General features: G+C 26.6%; 1 protein-coding gene across 4 annotated transcripts in view; it reads left to right on the top strand.

The window, feature by feature from the left end:
- The window catches only part of LOC108570031 (interference hedgehog-like), a 37,828-nt gene that overhangs the window by 5,448 nt on the left and 8,776 nt on the right, over positions 1-23,604 (top strand). Inside the window, exon 1 of one of the 4 annotated variants that reach the window (XM_017931854.1) lies at positions 20,834-20,856. The exons of the other annotated variants lie outside the window; for them this stretch is intronic. The gene's annotated coding sequence lies outside the window, so the exon portion shown is untranslated. Of the gene's footprint in view, positions 1-20,833; positions 20,857-23,604 lie in introns of those variants that run through there. 4 annotated transcript variants of the gene reach the window in all.

A 23,604-nucleotide genomic window follows, 5' to 3' on the forward strand; every position in this document is an offset into this window, starting at 1 on the left:
GGTAATTTTTAGTTGCAATTTCTTATCTTTTTTAACTTATGCATAAAATACATGAAAAATGTTAAATTTCATGTATATTTTGTGAGGTTTTACTCGATAATTCAAATAGTAGGTTTAGAATTATAACTAAGTATATATCACCCATTCAATTATCACCCTCAACTTGTCTTGCTTAACTTTTATATCAATTTTACTAGTCTCAATATAAATTTGGTAATTTTTATTTGTAATTTCTTATCTTTTTTAACTTATGCATAAAATACACAACAAAAACGTTAATTTCATTATATTTTGTGAGGTTTTACTCTAAAATAAAATTGTTAGAATTTTGTTAGTCTCAATATGAAATTAATTTCATGCGTATTTTGAAAATCATGCACATATACTAATTTTTCTTCAACTTTAATATTTTACGTCAAATTTGACTTTTCATTACAGAAATTATTTAACTCAATACTTAGTATTGTATTAGCTTTATAACAAATGCTCATATTTCAATTAGACATCACTAGATTTGAAGATATAGAATAAAATGTGATACCCCTAATTTATTTAATCTTCATTACAGAACAACCATAATTGACACAACAATTAATATACACTTAATTTACTCAGAATTATGTTGACTTTATAATAAATGTTCATATTTTTATTAAAAATCACTAGTTTTAAAGATATGCAATAAAATGTGAAACCCCTAATTTGTTTAATCGTTCATATTTTATTTCAAGTTTCACAGTTCATTACGAAACAACCATAAACGTCACAATATTTCATATACACTTCATTCACTCTGTATTATGTTGACTTCTTAATGAATACTCATATTTGAATTGGTCATCACTAGTTTTAGAGAAATACGACAAAACGTATAAAGACTACTTTCTTAAATTTTTCATTATTTTTATTACAATAAAACTTTTTTAAGTGTGTACCAAAATTGTTCTTTTTAAATAAAATTGAATATATTCTCTCTCGTTAATAATTGAAATGTGCAATAAAACCTATAAATTTCAGAAACCAATTGAAAACACTAATCTTCAAATTAGTCTAAAATAAACTGTACGAAAGACTAGCAAACAAAAAAACTTCTTCAAAGTTATTGTAGAAACAAACATGACAAAAAATGTGAACCTTTTTGGAAATTAGCGATAGACCGCTACTCTTCGGTAGACCCTTGAGAAGTGTAAAAAAAACAACCGTTTCCCTTTTTTTGTGCGTTTGCGTGTGTGAGCGTGTTCTTTGTTTTGGTTCTTCTCTGAATTCCCAACACTTGGCTCACGGCCCTTGCGTTTGTTGCGCAACCGATGCTTGTAAACTAATTTTAAAGATCATTTTCCTGTCATTTAAGATTTACTAGATCCGCTCCCACCGTGGAGGAGCAGCAACAGTAAGAAAACAGCAAGCATCTTCCTTCCTCTCTCACAAAATCATCTCTCGCTTCCGTTAATTACTTTCGTTATTTCCAGAAATGAAAAATTAACTGTATTCCGACAACATTTCTTTTTTCACATCTAATTTTAATGTTAAGTTAAGATAACTAAATTTATTATTTTTCGGAAAAAATCTTGAAAAATTAATATTTTTTTTGAAAATATCTACAATTTCCATTAAAACACATAGTATTTTTTAGAAAATAAAGTAAAATTTGGAGCAATAAAATTGGATAATTTGAGTGTATACATTTTATTGGATATCTCTAAAACAAGTAAAGATTATTTCAAATATTAACATGATTTGTGAAGAAGATACTTCAGGTAATAAATGTAGTAGATAAGTGTTAATGTGCTACTTGTGGGTGTTTTTAGTAATGAAGTGTCAAAAAAAAAACTGAAACTTTTTAAAAATTAGTGTCTGGACGTTTTAACGTGTAATTTTAAAACTAATGGCGATTAATTAGAATTTAAGCATTTTTATTAAAGACGAAAGTATTGTGAATAAAATGAGTATAAAAACATTTATGTATCTTTGGTAGTTTATTTGGAAATTTGAAAACAAATTATTGAAATTGACTATTTTGCATTGTGAGCAAATATTTGAAAGCTATACATTAAATTTGCATTCTTTATAGTGTAAATAAATATCTTTCGGAACTATACAATCCATGTTAGTTAGCTGAAATTGTGTAACTTTACCGAAACGGCGATAATGTTAATGGAAACGTTACGTGTTCGTTCCGTCCTTGTCTCGCTCAGTTCTAGAAGAAAGAGAAAAGATTGATTCCTGTTAACCATTCTACTGCGCCCTACATTCTTAACACACCGGTTTCGGTTACCGAGCGTTGTCTGCCTTTCCGCCCTTCGAAAAAGAGAGAGATAGAGAAAATGCTCGCTTCGTCGCAATCCGTTCACAAAAACACGAACTACGCAACGCTACAAGAATTCACATTTTTCTCTTGTAATTCGAAAAGATTAGATAAAAATCGTTTTATTTGTTTATTTATTTAGTTGTTTTCGATCTTGGGCAGGTGAAACAAAAGTTATAAGTGTGTCGAGAGGTGCGGTATTTCCATATTCGAGAATACCGGCGTGTAAATTTATTTCGGAGAATGTTTGTTTTCCAATTACGTGTGAGCTTTACGTCTCGCTCCACGCCCTTCTCGAGGGATTTGTACTTTCTCACTCTTTCCTTCTTCGTTTTAATTTAATAAATTTTCTTGTGAGCTTAAACGGGATATGGGCTGAGATTGTCTCGAGAAATGTGATTGAGGATGAGGCTCTTCAGTAAATTGATGATATTATCGTCGCATCAGATTAAGTTTGTGTTGAACGTGATTAAACTTGAAGAGAGAAATAAAATGATTGAGGATGAAGCTCTTCAATAAATTGATGATGTTATCATATCAAGATGTCTTTGCAAAACTAATTGAGTTATGTTTAGATAAATCTTCTTTTTTTTAATTTTGTTAGGAAATTTTATAATTATTAATAATTGATTTCATTTATATTTATTTATGAATGGAACAAATAAATTCAATAGTGAAAAAATGTTAGTGACACAAAATAGTAACGTTTCTTTTATGACAATTTTTCTGTAAAAATCATATTGTTTTTAATTTATAATTTACGTATTTCTTCTAGGTTCTTGTTTTAATCAATTGTTTTTTTATAAAACTGCAGTATTCAAACTATACAATTCTTATATGAAAACTGACCTAACGTCACTAATAATTGAAGACTAACAAAAAATAAAATAGTAACGTTTCTTTTATGACAATTTGTTCATATTTTATAGCGAAAATCTACAATTTGTTATAATTAATTGAAATAAGAGCTTAAATTTCTCAAAATAAGAAATTATATAAGCATTGTATTACTATTTACACAATTTCAGCAAAAAAATATGAAATTTGTCAATTTTCTGGAAAAAAATGAAAATTTTCAAAAATTGATATTTTCATATTTTCTAGTAAAAATCAATAAATTATATAAGAAAATGATTATTTTTGTTAAAGAAAGAAATTATATAAACTTTATTTTACTATTTGTAGAATTTCTACAAAAATATGTGAAATTTGAGATTTTTCTGAAAAATGGAACAAAAAAAATGAAAAATGTTGATAAATCTATATTTTTCATATTTAATCCTAAAAAAAATCAACAATTAATACGACTAAGAGCTTAAATTTTTTAAATAAAGAATTTATAAAAGTATTATTTCACTATTTGTAGTTTTGTAACGTTTCTTTTATGACAATTTTTCTCTAACAATCATATCGTTTATTAATTTATAATTTACGTATTTCTTTTCCATTTTTATTTTCATCAAGCGTTTTTTATAAAACTGCAGTATTCAAACTATACAATGTTTGTATGAAAACTGATCTAACCTCATTAGCTAATCAATACCAACAAAATAAAATAGTAACGCTTCTTTTATGACAATTCGTGCATATTTTATAGCGAAAATCTACAATTTGTTATAATTAATTGAAATAAGAGCTTAAATTTCTCAAAATAAGAAATTATATAAGCATTGTATTACTATTTACACAATTTCAGCAAAAAAATATGAAATTTTTTCAATTTTATGAAAAATTGAATATTTTCAAAAATTGATATTTTCATATTTTCTAGTAAAAATCAACAAATTATATAAGAAAATGGTTATTTTTGTTAAAGAAATAAATTATATAAACTTTATTTTACTATTTGTAGAATTTCTACAAAAATATGTGAAATTTGGGATTTTTCTGAAAATTGGAACAAAAAAAATTAAAAATGTTGATAAATCGATATTTTTCATATTTAATCCTAAATAAAAATTAACAATTAATACAAATAAGAGCTTAAATTTCTTAAATAAAGAATTTATAATAGTATTATCTCACTATTTGTAGTTTTGTAACGTTTCTTTTATGACAATTTTTCTGTAACAATCATATCGTTTATTAATTTATAATTTACCTATTTTTTTTCCATTTTTATTTTCATCAAGCGTTTTTTTTATAAAACTGCAGTATTCAAACTATACAATGTTTGTAAGAAAACTGATCAAACCTCACTAGCTAATCAATACCAACAAAATAAAATAGTAATGTTTCTTTTATGACAATTTTTCTTTAACAATCATATTGTTTTTAATTTATAATTTACGTATTTCTTCTACGTTCTTGTTTTAATCAATTGTTTTTTTTTATAAAACTGCAGTATTCAAACTATACAATTCTTATATGAAAACTGACCTAACGTCACTAATAATTGAAGACTAACAAATTTGTTATAATTAATTGAAATAAGAGCTTAAATTTCTCAAAATAAGAAATTATATAAGCATTGTATTACTATTTACACAATTTCAAACAATAAAATATGAAATTTGTCAATTTTCTTGAAAAAAATGAAAATGTTCAAAAATTGATATTTTCATATTTTCTTGTAAAAATCAACAAATTATATAAGAAAATAATTATTTTTGTTAAAGAAATAAATTGTATAAACTTTATTTTACTATTTGTAGAATTTCTACAAAAATATGTGAAATTTGGGATTTTTCTGAAAATTGGAACAAAAAAAATGAAAAATGTTGATAAATCGATATTTTTCATATTTAATCCTAAATAAAAATCAACAATTAATACAAATAAGAGCTTAAATTTCTTAAATAAAGAATTTATAATAGTATTATCTCACTATTTGTAGTTTTGTAACGTTTCTTTTATGACAATTTTTCTGTAACAATCATATCGTTTATTAACTTGTAATTTACGTATTTCTTTTACGTTTTTGTTTTCATAAATCTTAGCTACTGATAACATCAAAAAACACAATTATAAAATTTGAAGATGTTTACCTAGAAGATAATTCAACTTTATGATGATTAAAAAGCATAATTAAATATAATATTTAACGATTAGTTATAAACAAGTATACATGAAGCTTCTACCCGGTCTAGACGCAGCAATAAATCTCAAGCAGAATGTAAGACCAAGAGACCGAGAAATCATCGATATTTGAAATATTTCCCCAAGTTTCACACTGAGAGTCGTAAACACGAGTAGGTTCGTTTTATGGCTGCTGCTGCATATTTTTCATCTCCTTCTTCGTTTTTCCCTTTGTTTCGTTTTTCTCTCGGTTTCTTCTTGTACATTTTTATTTTCGAGAATAATAATTCCGCTGGAAGAATTCCAGGCGTAAATCATGACAAGTGTCCGGCGTACCGAAGTAAAGCAATACATACAAAAAAAAAACAGAGGAAACCTGTCGTGTTTTTTTTTTGTGAGAAGGAGTGAGAGAATGAGGAAAGCCTCTGCAACCCCCCGTGATGCACGACCGGGCGAGAAGGCAGCAAAGGCGGCGGCGACCGTTCTTCAATCTTCCATCGTGATCTGGTTTCCTCCCTTTCTTCTGCCTCTTCGAGAAGAAGAAAAGAAACGGTGAGAAAGAGAGAAGACGGTTGGGTTTCGCCAACTCTGTCACCTCTTCGGATGTCTGTATTTCCATCCAGTAGGCAGGTACACGATGATTTACACGTCGGCAATTATGTACGTACCACAGGTATGATAGAGGTAAGAGGTGGTAATGAGAGTTGGACTAGTTTACCGACGCAGCAGCTTTTCGTGGAAGAAAACTAATTTCGTCTTGAGCTGCTGCTGCTGTTATTGTTGTTGTTCAACTCGGAGCAAAAGAATGGGAGGATCGGTGAGAGGAGTGAAGAAAGAGGAGACGTAACCCAAACACCTTGTGTTCAGGACCGGCGGAATGCACATGAGGCAGGTAAAACAATGCCGAAGATGGAGGGAACAAACGGTAGTTAAAATATCTCCTTCAGCTGTGCTGTGCTTACGATTCTCTATAATCCGCTGATTAACATTCTTCACAAAACAAAATAAATAAACCATTTGCGAAATACGACCGCTCCAAACTTAGCTTATTTATCTCCATCTCCAAAGCACAGCTCAATTAACCACTTCTTTCCACTTCGCATCCAAAGAATAAACAAAATTGGATATGGTAACATCATCAATTTACTTATTTCTCGATTGCTTTAATTCGATCTTTAAAAGTTTTGTAAAACTTTCAAATTTCTTCTTTTTTTTTTGACACTTCTTCACTGAAAACCCACAGGTAGCGCATTAACACTTCTATACTATATTTATTACCTTTAGTATGTTCTTCACAGTAAATATTCAAGTTTTAAGTAATCTTGCAAGTTTTAGATATTTATGACTAAATGTGTGAGGTTTTTTTTTATTTTTTTGAATCAAATTTCACATTTTATAAGATTTTATAGAATTTCTATAACAAATTATCAAATTTATGGTTTGTCTGAAATTTTGAAAAAAAAAATATGAAAATTTTGATAATTTCATATTTTATCCTAAAAAAATCTACAATTTCCTATAATTAATAACGTAATAAGAGCTTAAATTTCTGCAACAAAGAATTTATATAAGCATGATTTTATAAATTATAGAATTTGAACAAGAAAATGTGAAATTTAGGATAAAATGAAAATTTTTATTAATCAATTTTTCTATTTTTCGTCACAAAAAATTACAATTTGTAATAATTAATAGAAATATAAGCTTAAATGATTAGAAAACAACAATTTTATAAGCATTTTATTACTATTTGTTGAATTTATACAATAAAATATAAAATTTGTAGTTTTTATGAAAATTTTTATTAATCGATTTTTTCATATTTTATTGCAAAAATATTCAAGTTGTAACAATTAATATAAGCTTTGTTAACACAGCAATTATATAATGATTATTGTACTATTTGTAGAATGAATACAATAAAATTACGAAATTTGTGATTTTTCTGAAATTTTGAACAAAGACATGAACATTTTGATAATCTAGCCCTTATGGATTTTCAGTTCAATTACATACAATTTGAGTATTTACATTTCTTTGTGTTAATACGTTTTTTGTCATTCTTTCTACGAAAAATTAAACATCGCAGGTACAAATAGTTTTACAAACAACTTATTTGAAAAGCTTCAGAAATTGTGCGAGTTTTTCACTTAAAATCAAATTTTATCTATATTTATGATTTCCTTTTAAATCTATACCTCTCCAGGTAAATTCCTGAGGATTTTATTCCTGTAAACTCATGCTTATTATCATTTTATTGTTGAAAATGACAGGTGTAACAAGGTAAACCTTTCTTCATTGTGACTATACTTCTTTTTTAAGGGCAATAGAATTTCATGCACAGTTTATTTGCTATAAAAAGTATCATCTTTTTTTTGTGTATTCATATACAGAAATGTATTTAATTATTAATAAAATTACATATTTTGGCTAAAAATTGAATGATTTATTTAGAATTGATTTAGGATACAAATTTATAAAAATTTTCTGCAAAAATTAAATAAAATTGATGTTTTTTTTCTATAATCATTAATCCATATTATATCAAATTATTGTATTCAAATCTTGATGAATTGGATCAATTGGATAATTCATCAATAAAATATATTGTATATTTCTTCAGTAAATCGTTATAAACGAGTAGAATTACATTCAATTATCCTCGTGTGAAATGTACACATAGAGAATATATACAGTAGGTATTGTTGTCGCAACGAGATTAGCGTAAATCCCCTACGTAGTTTGCGTTTGTGAAATAGTCCGTTTGATCGAAAACTATTTGAATGATATTTCGTTGTAATTCGTTGCAACAACAACAACGAGATTCTTAGATTATCATTCGTAACAAGGGAGGCTTTGTGCATTTGTTCGTTGCAGTTCAACTGTTGTCGTTGTTGTTTTGTTTGTTTGTTGTTATTTCATCGTAGACGTTGGTCTTCTCTGGATATATAGATGCGCACAGACTATGTCGGTCATAGATGAGACTATAAATAATCAAGTATTTGGCTACAAACTATTTTGACTTTATGGCACATGGACAAGCACGCGCTCGCTTCTTCCGAGCACTTTGCATATATTCACACACGCACACATATTCTTATACGCATGGAAAACAAATAAACACTCTCGTTTTGAAAATGTGCTGATAAGTGAACTACTTCTTCGTATGTGGCTGAAGTTTATTTGGGAATCCGCTATGAAAATACATAAACGCCGTCGTTATTTGCGGAAGTGCCGTTTATTGAATGGATCGAAGAGTGCTATTATTGTTATTCGATTATTTGTATCCAATAACAATGAAAAAAAAATGGGGTTTTCGTTAAAGAAAATTTGTTTGTTTCAACTAATTCCACTGTGTATATTTTCAGTAATAACATGCACACTTTCAATGTTTATAATTGTCCCAGATCAATATTGTTTTACTAAGAAATTGATAATGTACTTGGATTTAATAACTGTGAAATATTATATAAAAAGTATCAAAAATTCAATATTTTACTTTAACACATGTTAAAATCAGGAAATATTAACATAAAATGTATCTAAAATCTTCTAAACATAAAAATGTTTAAATATTATATAAAAAGTATCAAAAATTCTTCAAGTTTTAAAAATAATTCAAGAATTTTCTAAAAAATATGAAAACATTCAAATGTTATATAAAAGTATCAAAAGGAGTCAAATTTTAGTAAGAATTCATGAATTTACTTAAATATTCAAATATTATGTAAAAAGTATCAAAAATTCTTCAAGTTTTGCCAATAAATTAAGAATTTTCTAAAAACATATGAAAACATTCATGTATTATATAAAAAGTATCAATAATTTACTTTAATATGAAAATCATGAAATATTATATAAAAAGTATCAAAAATCTTCAAATTTTAGTAAGAATTCATGAATTTACTTAAATATTCAAATGATATATAAAAAGTATCAAAATTCTTCAAATTTTACCAATAATTTAATTATTTACTTAGAAATGAAAACATTTAAATATTATATAGAAATTATCAAAAATTCTTTAAGTTTTACCAATAAATTAAGAATTTCCTAAAAAAATATGAAAACATTCAAATATTATATAAAAAGTATCAAAATTCTTCAAGTTTCAGTGAGAATTCATGAATTTATTTAAATATTCAAATATTGTATAGAAAGTATCAAAAATTCTTCAAGTTTTGCCAATAAATTAAGAATTTTTTAAAAAAATATGAAAACATTCAAATATTGTATAAAAAGTATCAAAATTCTTCAAGTTTTAGTAAGAATTTATGAAATAACTTAGATATTCAAATATTATGTAAAAAGTATCAAAAGTCCTCAAATTTTACTAAGAATTAAAGAATTTACTTAAATATTCAAATATTATATAAAAAGTATCAAAAATTCTTCAAGTTTTGCCAATAAATCAAGAATTAACTTTAAGATGAAAATCATGAATATTATATAAAAAGTATCAAAAACCTTCAAATTTTACTATGAATTCTTAAATTTACTTAAACATTCAAATATTATATAAAAAATGTCAAAAACCTTCAAATTTTACTAAGAATTAAAGAATTTACTTAAATATTCAAATGTTATATAAAAAGTATCAAAAGTCCTCATATTTTACCAATAAATCAACAATTTGCTTTAAGATGAAAATCATGAAATATTTTATATAAAAAATGTCAAAAACCTTAAAATTTTACTAAGAATTCTAGAATTTACTTAAATATTCAAATGTTATGTAAAAAGTATCAAAAGTTCTCAAATTTTTACCAATAATTCAAGAATTTTCTAAAAAATATGAAAACATTCAAATATTATATAAAAAGTACCAAAATTTTTCAAGTTTTAACAACAAATCAATAATTTACTTTAAGATGAAAATCTTGAAATATTATATAAAAAGTATCAAAAATTCTTCAGGTTTTAGTAAGAATTAAATAATTTATTTAGACACGAAAACTTACTTACTATTATTTAATTTTGATTGTGCATTATCGAAATAATTCATATAATTATATAATTGTCGTAAAATGAGGTTTTATCAATTGAAATTGACATCTATCAAATCTGACATTTCGTATATCGTGCAAACATTTAACGAGTTATTAGCGTTTAAATATCTGCTTAAAGGTTATGAAAGTTGAGTAGAGAAAAATAAAAACGTGCAAAAAACGATTAATCTCTGCGTTACGAGTGATTTCGCGCGAATTAAGGTGTTAATTAAAGCGAACGTGATTAACGACGAGACATAATTAAGTGTCACGAAAACTACCTAGAAATACCATCGAGTTGAAGTTAAACAAACAAACAGAACGAAAAAGGAAGCTAAAAAGAAAAACCTGACAATAAATCAAGCGAGATACGAGGTGTTATCTATCGAGTGGGAAATATTTGGGGATTAAATGGTTAGAACTCTATTAAGTGAGCGCGCGCGTTGCGTAAGAGCATCTCGACGAGTGGAAGAGTGATGCTTCTACGTGTGAGATGGAAAGAGATGTGGCGATGCCTAAACGATGAAGTGGAAGAGAGATGTACCGAGAAAAAGAGAGAAGAGGTGTCCTCCTCTTTTATTAGTGTGTCTTAAAAATAAGATGCACAATATTCGAAATATTTTTCGGGGCTCTAAAAATACCTCTCAGAAGGCTCAGGTCGAATCACGCGGAAGCCTATTTACGAATTTATATATCTGTTCCTTTTCTTGTTCTTACGAAGAAACAGGCTTTACCAGCGGGGAATGTCTTTGATCATCATGATCATCATCATCGGAATCGTCTTGTACAATTTTTTTTTTTTGGTGAGCGTGCGCGCGTTTTCTGCAGAAGTGCAGCAAGAACACGCGGAGACGGGCGAACGAAAAGGAGATTGAAAAAACAAAAACAAAAGGATGTCGGTGATTTTGTTTTTTTGTTTTGTTGAAATTTCAGCGGTGCCGACTACCGCTCAATCGTATAAACGGAATGGAAATTTATGTTTGGGGTCGATTACTCGTCGGCATTCTGCATTCTTTCACTGAACGAAAGAATAAGTAAGAGATGCCCGATGCTATAAACTGTACATATCAAGTTCTATATCTTCATACCTTTGGCCGCTCTGGCGCCAATACCATTCCTCCTCATCTTCATCCACTTCTTCTCTTCTCATCCTCCACCTTCGATGTAGCAGCAGCAGCGGCAGCGGCAGCAACAACCTGTTTATTCGGAAAATAAAATTAAATAAAATATTTACGTTTATGTTAGCGACGAGTGTGCATTTAAATTCCACTCGGCTTCTACACTTTTCACTATTATCCTCCTTTTCATCCTTTCGTCTTTTCTTCCTCGCAACATAAACATGTACAGGTTTCCTCTTTTTTTTTTTCTTTTCTTTTGCTATCCCTTTCCATCTATTAACAACAATACGAGTTATTAAACTTACAAATTCATACTCATTAAGTCATCACGTTCACTCGAAGCGCCAGTTATAATATTCTTAATCCACATAAACGCCGCTTTAATATCATCCATTTATATTATAACAACAACAACAAAAAACAGACTTTTCTTTCGTTCCAATCAGACAAATTGATAGTTTTAATTTAATTAAGACATTATATACGGATTTATCTGTTTCTTTCATACAATTTATATGTTTTTCTATTTGAATTTTAATTAATTATGAGCAATGAACATGATAATTACTAATACTAATATTTATTACAATTATTACACAAAATATAACAAATAATTGCGAATTTCAATACTGAAACAATTAATTAAATTTATGAAAATTTTTGATTTTTTTTTTCATTAAAATATAAAATTACTTTATTTGTTATAGATTCCAGAGTAATTTCAATTAAAAAGACTAGTAACGTCCCACAGGGCAGTTTTGTATAAGCCATATATCATGTGCAAAGGATATGGCGGATATATTCGCCATTCGTCCACAAAGCGTTAAAGATGTTTATTGGACGGTAGAATTTTATTTGAATTTTAATTAATTATGAGCAATGAACATGATAATTACTAATACTAATATCTATTACAATTGTTACACAAAATATAACAAATAATTGCGAATTTGAATACTGAAACAATTAATTAAATTTATCAAAAATTTTTGATTTTTTTTTCCAATAAAATATAAAATTACTTTATTTTATATATATTTCATTGCAATTTCAATTAAAAAGACTAGTAACGCCTCGATTAGAACTAAGATTCGATGGGTGCAATTTTTGTATAAGCCATATTTCATGTGTAAAGGGTTAAATATGTTTATTGGAAGATAGAAAAGTGATAAAATGTTGGTAAAAGCACATTTTTATTTAAGAAATTTACATTTAATGAATATTGCTGCTATTTTATACAATTGACTGTGTTTTCTAATCACAAAAATGTAAAGAATTTTGTTATTTTTTAAGTTTAAAATTCAGATGGACTCAAAAATAAATGAACTTTTCTTTTAATTATTTCAATACTTGATTTATTTGAAATTATTTTGTGTTAAATAAATCTTTAAAGAACATACACTTAGGGAAAAAACGTAGATGATTCAGATTTGATCAAATCTTGTGTACTTTTTCAAGAAACTTGTCTGTACTTCAAATGAACGCAAATTGATGTTAATCATTTAATGCGATCATCTCGAACGCACAACAATAAAGTCTAATAAGTCTCATACACATAATGCGCACATAAGTTGCATTCAAAAACAATAATTAAGGAAAATATCAAATAAACATTTTAATTAATGAAAAAATTAAAAAAATTAAATACAACTGGAAAAGGGGATAAAATAGACGTTTAAGGATATTTTTTTTGTATACCATTAGTTTCTTTCTTTTTTTGGGTTAAACTGCGGGGAGTCAAAGCCTGCTTCAGTTATGTGATGTGTAGAAAACATGCTGAATATTAAAATTTACGTTCTAGGAAAATGTTAGATTCGTATCTCTTTGAAAAGATACATTTCTGAAAGCCTTTATACTTTTCTAACGAGTTTAAAATGCAAATTTAGTTAAAAAGAAAAGAATATATTCAAGTCTGTCGAAATTAATTGATTTTTTTTAGTAAATTTTGAAACAATAATAATATTTATGTTAAAATAATCGATTTTGAGTAAATTTTGAAATAAAAATGCTGTAAATTATAAATACGAAAAGTAAATTTGAATTTGCCGCCATTTGTGCAGTAAAGTGTTGGCAACTCAAAAACAATAAAAAATTTGACAGCTGAGAGGTTAGGGTTAGTAAAAATCTTGCGTTACTTTTGGGACACCTTTTAGAACTAAAAAATGAATGCTTTAGGTTTGCTGAAAAAAAAAACATAAGGAAATGCTTAAATTTTGATTAGATTTTAATGAGTTTAATATTCAAATTGACTAAAAACACTTGAATTTTCATTGAATTCTCAAAATTGTAAATTGGTATAAAAAGAAGAAAATTTATAAAGTTATCATTGTTTTTTTACACTTCTAAAGAGTTGAAAAAGTACATGGAATAAAGAGTAAATCAAAGTTTTAGATCTGTTGAAATTTGTTGAAAGAATAGAAACGTTTCAATTTTGATTATATTTTGAAATGTTACTGTAAATAATTATAATATTTGTTTTAATTATAACAGAAATTTCAAGAATAAGAAAAGATTAAAGAGTTTAGTTCAAGATTGTTAAAATCATTAGAAAATGAAGGAAAATAGAAATATTAAATTCTGAAAATAAACTGTAAAAAATGAAAATTTATTGAGAAAATTGAAAAAACAATAAAGAAAGTCCTAACGAGTTCAAAATGCAAATGGGCTAAAATTGTTACATGAAAATTTCGATTACATTTCTGAAAAATTAGTGTTCCTACGAAGCGTGTAATCCTCTCTCCGTAGGTGCGCCCTCATTGCATCATCATCATTATTCGTTCCGAAAACGCTGTTGTTCTTCGTGATCGTTCGAGGATATAATGTATTACGTGCAATTAATCTAAATTACAGGAGAGTAAAGAAATAAAGAAAAAAAAAAAGGACGAAGAGGAAAGGAGAGAAGGCGAATAATCGCGTTTATAAAATATACGAGTGTAATTTGTCGATTCGTAACGGAAGTCAAAAATTACGATGCAGTTAATGATGAGTAGAGAATAAAAGAAAAAAACGAGAGTAAAACAAGATACGATTACGTGACCGTAAATTGTCGATCCATTCAATAAAAGCGAACTCGTCGTGCAATTAAAACAATGCCCGAGTTTGAGTTTGAGCTGAGATGAGTCTCGAATCGAAACCAATTAATTGGGAATATAATTGCGGGTCTCTCGTGGAATCCGTCGGAATTCCATCTGAAAGATTACCTTTTTGTGTTGTTTTGTGAGCGTTCGGTTAAGGCTCTGCGCAAAACACTCTTTTTACCTGTACGAATAAAGTAGATTACGTTCAGGTAAGAGAAGAGATGCATGCAGAAATGTTCCCATACGCTTAAACGCGTTAGCGCCAACATCAAATAAGAAGTGGAAGAGAGAGAGGAGAACCACTTTTAAAGGCTCTCCTCGGCTATTTCCAGCTGCTCGCACAGAGGTCGCAGCCTCGGAGTAATCCAAGAATGTCTTCTCGCCGATCTCCGAATTCCATACGTATACGCAACGTTTGCAATGCTTTTTTTTATTCCTTGTTTGATAATAATCAGTAATTTGTTTGATAATTCTTTCAATTTTCAGGTGAATTTGTTAGAATTTGATAGTAGCATTTAATTGCAGAAGTTCAACTGATACTGTTATTGGTTTTTTCTTTAATAAGCTTCGAGAATTGCTTTTATCAAGTTTAGATTATTTAGTATGTAAAATGAATTCGGTTCACGAACTATTCAATATTATTTACCATTAATTAACACTGAATTATGAGGATGAAAATCTAAGTAAACTAAGTATAAAACAATTGAAATTGTCAAAATAAAACAACGAACTAATTAATTTGACTTAAGTTTGAAGCAATTTTTTGTTATGTTATTCAATACAATTTCTATTAGTATCAATTGCCAAAAGAAAAACATGCATGAATTCAGTTTACGAACAATTCAATGTTTTTTTTAAATTCTTTGTTTGATATTAATCAGTAATTTGTTTGATAATTCTTTCAATTTTCAGGTGAATTTATTAGAATTTGATAGTAGCATTTAATTGCAGAAGTTTAACTGATACTGTTATTGTTTTTTTTTTCTTTAATAAGCTTCGAGAATAGCTTTTATCAAGTTTAGATTATTTAGTATGTAGAATGAATTCGGTTCACGAACTATTCAATATTATTTACCATTAATTAACACTGAATTACGAGGATGAAAATCTAAGCAATCTAAGTATAAAACAATTGAAATTGTCAAAATAAAACAACGAACAATTCAATTTTGTTATGTTATTCAATACAATTTCTATTAGTATCAATTGCCAAAAAAGCATGCATGAATTCAGTTTACGAACAATTCAATAGTACATTTTGAACTAATCAAATTGATTTAGTTTTGAATCATTTTTTTTGTTATTACTTTCTATACAATTTCTACTAGTATCATTTTTTAAATTCGGTTCACGAACAATTTAATATGATTTACATCAATTATTGTTATTCATTTTGACACATGTCAATTTTGACACTTGACAGTTTCGACATATACAAATACATTGCGTTGTTTCTTGAAACAATGATATTAATTTTGATATTTGTCGTGACAGTTGATAATTTTGACACTTGACAATGTTGATACGAATACGAATTTCGTTACGCTTAGTTTATATAACATTACAGTTAAGAAGTTGATATAGCTGTTGAAGCTACTTACAAAGTTAAACAAGCTTTATGAAAGATTGTATTTGAATGGGTTGACAATACTGTAAAAATTATATGATATGAAATTAACTGAAATTATGTGGATGAAAATCTAAAAAAAACACGATTAAATTCGGTTTACGAACAATTCGATCTTATATTTCAAACTAATTAAATTAACTTAGTTTTGAAGCAAAATTTGTCACATTTCTTTCTATACAATTTCTATATAATAATTCTCATTGACAAGAATGAATTCGGTTTACGAACATTCAATCTTACATTTCAAACTAATTAAATTAACTTAGTTTTGAAGCAAAATTTGTCACATTTCTTTCTATACAATTTCTATATAATAATTCTCATTGACAAGAATGAATTCGGTTTACGAACAATTGAATCTTACATTTCAAACTAATTAAATTAACTTAGTTTTGCTTCAAAACTTGTCTCATTTCTTTCTATATAATAATTCTCATTGACAAGAATGAATTCGGTTTACGAACAATCCAACCTTACATTTCTAAACTAATTCAATTGACATAGTTTTAAAACACTTTTCTACATGTATCATTTCGTTTTAATATTCTTTAACCGTCCATTTAACTCTCGACTAGAATGAAACTCTCGTAAACTCCGTAAGCGTTGAGTAATTGAATTCGAAATGTTAATTAATGCATCTGCATTATTTATTATAGCACCGTTGAATGTATTAAAAACGTTTTTTACGATCGCAACGGCCGCGACAATCTTGCATTAGAAAACAAAAGAAAGTAATAACTATGTGCAGATAAAATGGGAGTGACGTAAAGAAAAGAAAAAAGAAAAGAAATAAACTTTCAATTGCAACGAACCCATTAACGAACAATAATATCAAAATGCGTATAAATAATGTCCGTGCAATTACGGAACAATCAACGTGTTTATTTTAAATTGCTTTATACAATGAACAACGATTACAAAGTTAAGCGAGATGGTTTCAGGATAATCGCTTGAATTATTCATTCTGACACATGTCAATTTTGACAGTTTTGATACTCGATATTTCTGACGCATGGTAATTTTACTGATCAATTATAGTTTGCATTTTAATATACAAATACAGGAAATTAGATAATATTAGTTTATTACATTGTAGCTAAAAAGTTAAACAAGATTTCTAGAAGACAGTACTCGAATGGTAATAATCAACGAGTTTATTATATATTTCTTTATACAATCAATTACAAAGATAAGCGAGATGTTTTCAGGACAATTACTTGAATCGGTGTTATTCATTTTGACACGTTTCAATTTTGACACGTGTCAATATTGACACTTGACAATTTTGACACTTGATATTTTTGACACATGACAATTTTACTGATCAATTATAGTTTGCATTTCAATATACAAATACAGGAAATTAGATAATCTTAGTTTATTACATTATAGTTAAAAAATTAAACAATATTTCTGGAAGATAGTACTCGAATGGTAATAATCAACGAGTTTATTATAAATTTGTTTATACAGTCAATTACAAAGTTAAGTGATGTTTTCAGGATAATTGCTTGAATTGGTGTTATTCATTTTGACACTTGACAGTTTTGACACTCGACATTTTTGACACCTGGCAAATACAGTAATTATAGCTTGCATTTTTTATATATAAATACAGGAAATTGGATAATTTTACATTGTAGCTGAAAACTTAAAAGATAAGAATTCTAAATTTATTGACATAATTAATGAATTACAATTTGTATTTGAATAGAAAATTACATGAAATATTAGAAGCTTTTTTACATTACCTATTATTATTACATATTTACTTGAATCACTGATATTAATTTTGACATTTAACATGACAGTTGATAATTTTGACACTTGACAATTTTGACATTTGAATAATTATTTGAATTGACATTTTACAATTTTAACAATTATAATTATTTATAAACAATTAATTTTGACATTTATGACATGACAGTTGATGTTTTTGACAATTACAATATTGACATTTACAATTTTAACATTTGACAATTATATGAATCAAATAAAATTAGTATTTTTGTATATTAGTTTATATAACATTACAGTTAAGAAGTTAAGCAAGATGTCTAGAAGATATTGCTTTGAATGGGTGATAAACATGTTGAAGCTACTTACAAAGTTAAACAAGCTTTCTGAATGGGTAAAAAAGTGATATGAAATTACTGTTCAAATAAACTAATTTACAATTCGCATTTAAATATAGAATTTAATGCAAGGAATTGAAGAAGATCGTGCTAAAATCTTCGTTATTACAAAAGGCGTAAGGCATAAATTATGATAAAACGAGTTTGTTTTCGCGTCGTACATAAGCGTGAAATGCATGATTGTATACAATTTCCTTTAATATTTGTTTTTTTCTTTCCTTTCGTTTCTTTCATCCGCACTGTAAATATTTTATGTGGTTATTAAACGTCGGTGTTTATGCATTCCGTTAATGGTATTTAAATTCCTGCAGCGAGAAGTGCTAATTATAAAATTTATTAAGTTAAGCAATTTACATAATATTTCGGTATGATCTTTTTTTTTTTATTATAATTTATTGTTTTTTTTTTAAAATTAATGTTTACGGTATTTGATTAAAATGAACCTCAACATGGAAATTTTCTAGTAAATCGCTTTCTGGAAAAGCGATGAAGTCACATTATTCTAAGATATTCAAGACGCGCGTTTCGTAATCGTTGTCTATTCAACTTATATCGCGTCCACTGCACAAACCTCTCTCTCCACACTATCCATATATATCAACAAACATCATCAACGTCGGCTGCGACGTTACGTAAGAATCTTTGCGAGGAATTGGTCGGACCATATCCGCCCTCAAGGTCGGAAGAAATGCGTGCAAGAAATGAGTGGCAATGGGACAGAGAGGAAAATCGAGCGTGAAGATCAAGTGTGTTGTGTTCGCATGGTGTAACGTTACTAGTTTCTACTCTTTTTTTTGGTCGTTGTTGTTTTGTTATTAGAAAATCACCTTGCAAAAAACCGAAGAAGGAAATTTTAACTATTTCTCGTTTATCTTAATTGATTTCTAACTTTATTTTGATCCAATTCACTTATAAAACAAGTTATAATTATTTGGTACGGAAAATTTGTAATTTTAATCCTGATGCGTTTTCTTTATGTAGTCATTATTTCTTATATGAATTGTAATAGTAACTTTAAGTGATTTTTGTAAAGTTAACTTCAGCAGAAAAGTTATATTAGTTGATGAGTTTTCAGAATTATTAGAATTATTTTGATTTTCTAATTATTTACTGAAGAATTCATTCAATGAAATTTGAATTCAGAACGTATTAATCCTTTGATTTTTCTAAATTTTCAAATAAAAATGTTCTGAATTTGAGTCTCAAATTTGATATATGGTTTTTATCAATTTATTACATTTTTCTACATATTCTATATTAGTTAAGTTTATAGATTTTGAGAAGTCACATCTTGATTATTAACGATTTTTCAGTATTTCTTATTGGAATTATTTCAAATTTTTAATTGATCTTTGAAGATTACACTAATTTAATAGTAAAATTGGAATTCAGATCGTTTTAATTCTATGATTTTTCTAAATTTTCAAATAAAAATGTTCTGAATTTGAGTCTCAAATTTGATATGGTTTTTTTATCAATTTATTACATTTTTCTACATATTTTATATTAGTTTATAGATTTTTCAGCGTTTTTGATTAGAATTGTTTTAAATTTGATAATAAAATTGGAATTCAGATCGTTTTAATTCTATGACTTTTCTAAATTTTCAAACAGAAATGTTCTAAATTTAATTGAAAAATTTCATATTTTATATAAGTTTTATGTGGATAATACTTAATCATACTTAAAGTTAATGTTTCTTTTGATTGATTTCTCAAAATTACTTTAGTTTAATAATTATATTGGACAATTCAGATACTTCGATTTTTCTAAATTTTCAAATAGAAATTTCTTGAACTTAAGTCACAAACTCTATGCAAAATACGTATTTTTTCTTTCCTGATTTAAACCTGTCATTTTTATACATTTTTATATAGAAAATTGTTGAATTTAAGTAAAAAAAAAACTAATATTTTACATAATTTACAAGCAAAATTTATTTTATAAAAAAAAAAACATGATTTGCTAAGGTTTGGATTACAGTTTTTTATATGTAATTTGAATGAAATTATTTCAATTATCTAATTTTATTAATGATTTTGAATCAAATCATGAATTTATTGGTTTTAATTTAAGTTTATTTCTCGCTTAAATTAGTTAAGAAAAAACATTTCTTCTTAAAGTTGATTATTTTATTTAGTTTTGTAAGTTACAGAAAATCAATTAATTTCAGTATTCTGCATGTTTTAAGTCTAAAAATCTAACTGACTCTGAGTTAAAGCTTAGAGATTTTGAGTATTGTTTTTATAATAAGTTAAAAATCAATTTATATAAGCGAAATTTGGAACTTTTGTTGCATTAATAATTTTCTTATAAAACCAACCAAATTTTGTAAATTTATATTATAATTTTATCAAGAATGAAATTGATTCATTAGCAAATGAAAATTGGGTTAAGTCAATAAAATCCAATTAACTAATATTGATTGCGCTAGTATGAACTTTGATCGTGAACAATTACGTCCCGTTTTCAATATTCCCATCAGAGAAAAAGCCGCAACATCTTGTAATGATAGTAATAAATTATGAATTTCTTTAATAGGTGTACAGATCCATCAGATTCCTGGTAAAATGGGATTACTGGTAAAGATAATGCTATGATTAGTTCGCTTTTATATTTCATCTTGTTGCATTCCCCGTGCATTTGAATAATGGAGAATGCGGTTCGGTGTATTAACATTCAATGCTATTGCAATGCTGTAAAACATTACGATTATAATACGGTGTCTTTGCGAAAGGCTATCGACCGTAATCCTCTTTCACTCCTTCTTCTCCTCTACATAAATAAAAATAATTATCGAACCTGTTTTTGGTCGGAAGAGGGTGGATGCGAGCCGAAGGTGAAAGAGAGTTGGAAGATTGGGTGAACGGTGTTGTATCGCTTTTGCATCGACACACAAAGAACACACCACCACCACTTTCCATTACGTCGCACCGCCTCGGATCGCATCCAATCTCGGATGCACTTGCAGCTACATTTCCAACATCGGCTTCGTGAGAATCCAATTAAGCAATTCCAAGCAAACCTTATACTTAGCTCCATTTTTTCCTCTCTCTCTCTCTCATCTATTCATCTCTCTCACATTTTATACTGTTTTCGTCAGTTTCATTTCAAGCACAAGCACATTCAGTCACGATCTTCTGTTGTTCTTTTTTCTTGCCTCCTTTGATAATATGAATAACAAGGCATTTTTTTGATTACTATCAAACATTCCAAAATTACATCACAACTTATTTGCATCTATATTTCTTAAATCAAGCAATACAATTTACTTGGAAAAGTTTAGTAAACTTCAAATCCAATTCAATTTTTTCATCAATTCATGATTTCATTATGATTGTTTGTATTTTTGGGATAAGTTTGAATGAAAATTTACAATTTATATTGTAATTAATATTCAAATTCTATAGAAAATGGAAATGTTTCTTTACATTTTATGTTTATTAACGAGAAGAAAATCTTAAGAAACATCTCTCAACAACTATTGTCCACATTAAATATTATTTCATAATTTGCTTTGATTTTTTTTTAATTAATTGCAAACATAAGTAATAATACGTACTTAAATTATTGTATAATAAAATTTGATGGTTCTTACTACAAGTGTATCAAATAAAAATGTACATAATCTCAACATTAATGAAATGCAGAACAAATGAAATAGTAACGTTTCTTTTGTGACACTTTGTAAAATATCTCAAAATTAAAGATTTTTTATTTAAAACGAAAGTATTGTTTTACGTACTTAAATTATTGTATAATAAAATTTGATGGTTCTTACTACAAGTGTATCAAATAATAATTTACATAACCTCAATATCAATAAAATGCAGAACAAATGAAATAGTAACGTTTCTTTTGTGACACATTGAAAAATATCTCAAAATTAAAGATTTTTATTTAAAATGAAACTATTGTTTTACGTACTTAAATTATTGTATAATAAAATTTGATGGTTCTTACTACAAGTGTATCAAATACAAAATTACATAACCTCAACATCAATGAAATTCAGAACAAATGAAATAGTAACGTTTCTTTTGTGACACTTTGTAAAATTTCTCAAAATTAAGGATTTTTAACATTTTTTTATTACATTCCAAAATTACATCACAACTTATTTGCATCTATATTTCTTAAATCAAGCAATAACATTTACTTGGAAAAGTTTAGTAAACATCAAATCAATTCAATTTTATCATCAATTCATGATTTCATTATGATTGTTTGTATTTTTGGGATAAGTTTGAATGAAAATTTACAATTTATATTGTAATTAACAAAAAAAAAATGATTTTATAATAAACAATTTCGTTATTAATATTCAAATTCTATAGAAAATGGAAATCTTTCTTTACATTTTATGTTCATTCAACAACTATTGTCCATTTGTTCACATTGAATTTTATTTCATAATTTGCTTTGATTTTTTTTTTAATTAATTGCAAACATATGTAATAATACGTACTTAAATTATTGTATAATAAAATTTGATGGTTCTTACTACAAGTGTATCAAATAAAAATTTACATAACCTCAACATCAATGAAATGCAGAACAAATGAAATAGTAACGTTTCTTTTGTGACACTTTGTAAAATTTCTCAAAATTAAGGATTTTTAACATTTTTTTATTACATTCCAAAATTACATCACAACTTATTTGCATCTATATTTCTTAAATTAAGCAATAAAATTTACTTGGAAAAGTTTAGTAAACTTCAAATCCAATTCAATTTTTTCATCAATTCCTGATTTCATTATGATTGTTTGTATTTTTGGGATAAGTTTGAATGAAAATTTACAATTTATATTGTAATTAACAAAAAAATCTGATTTTATAATAAACAATTTCGTTATTAATATTCAAATTATATAGAAAATGGAAATCTTTCTTTACATTTTATGTTCATTCAACAACTATTGTCCATTTATCCACATTGAATTTTATTTCATAATTTGCTGTGATTTTTTCTAATTGATTGTAAATACGTAAATAAATTATTGTATAATAAAATTTGATAGTTCTTACTACAAGTGTATCAAATAATAATTTACATAACCTTAACATCAATGAAATGCAGAACAAATGAAATAATAACGTTTCTTTTATGACATTTTGTAAAATTTCTCAAAATTAAAGATTTTTTATTTAAAACGAAACTATTGTTTTACGTACTTAAATAATTGTATAATAAAATTTGATGGTTCTTACTACAAGTGTATCAAATCAAAAATTACATAACCTCAACATCAATGAAATACAGAACAAATGAAATAGTAACGTTTCTTTTGTGACACTTTGTAAAATATCTCAAAATTAAAGTTTTT

This window comes from Nicrophorus vespilloides, unplaced genomic scaffold, assembly GCF_001412225.1.
Source record: "Nicrophorus vespilloides isolate i.1.1-1 unplaced genomic scaffold, Nicve_v1.0, whole genome shotgun sequence".
Classification (NCBI taxonomy): Eukaryota; Metazoa; Arthropoda; class Insecta; order Coleoptera; family Silphidae; genus Nicrophorus; species Nicrophorus vespilloides.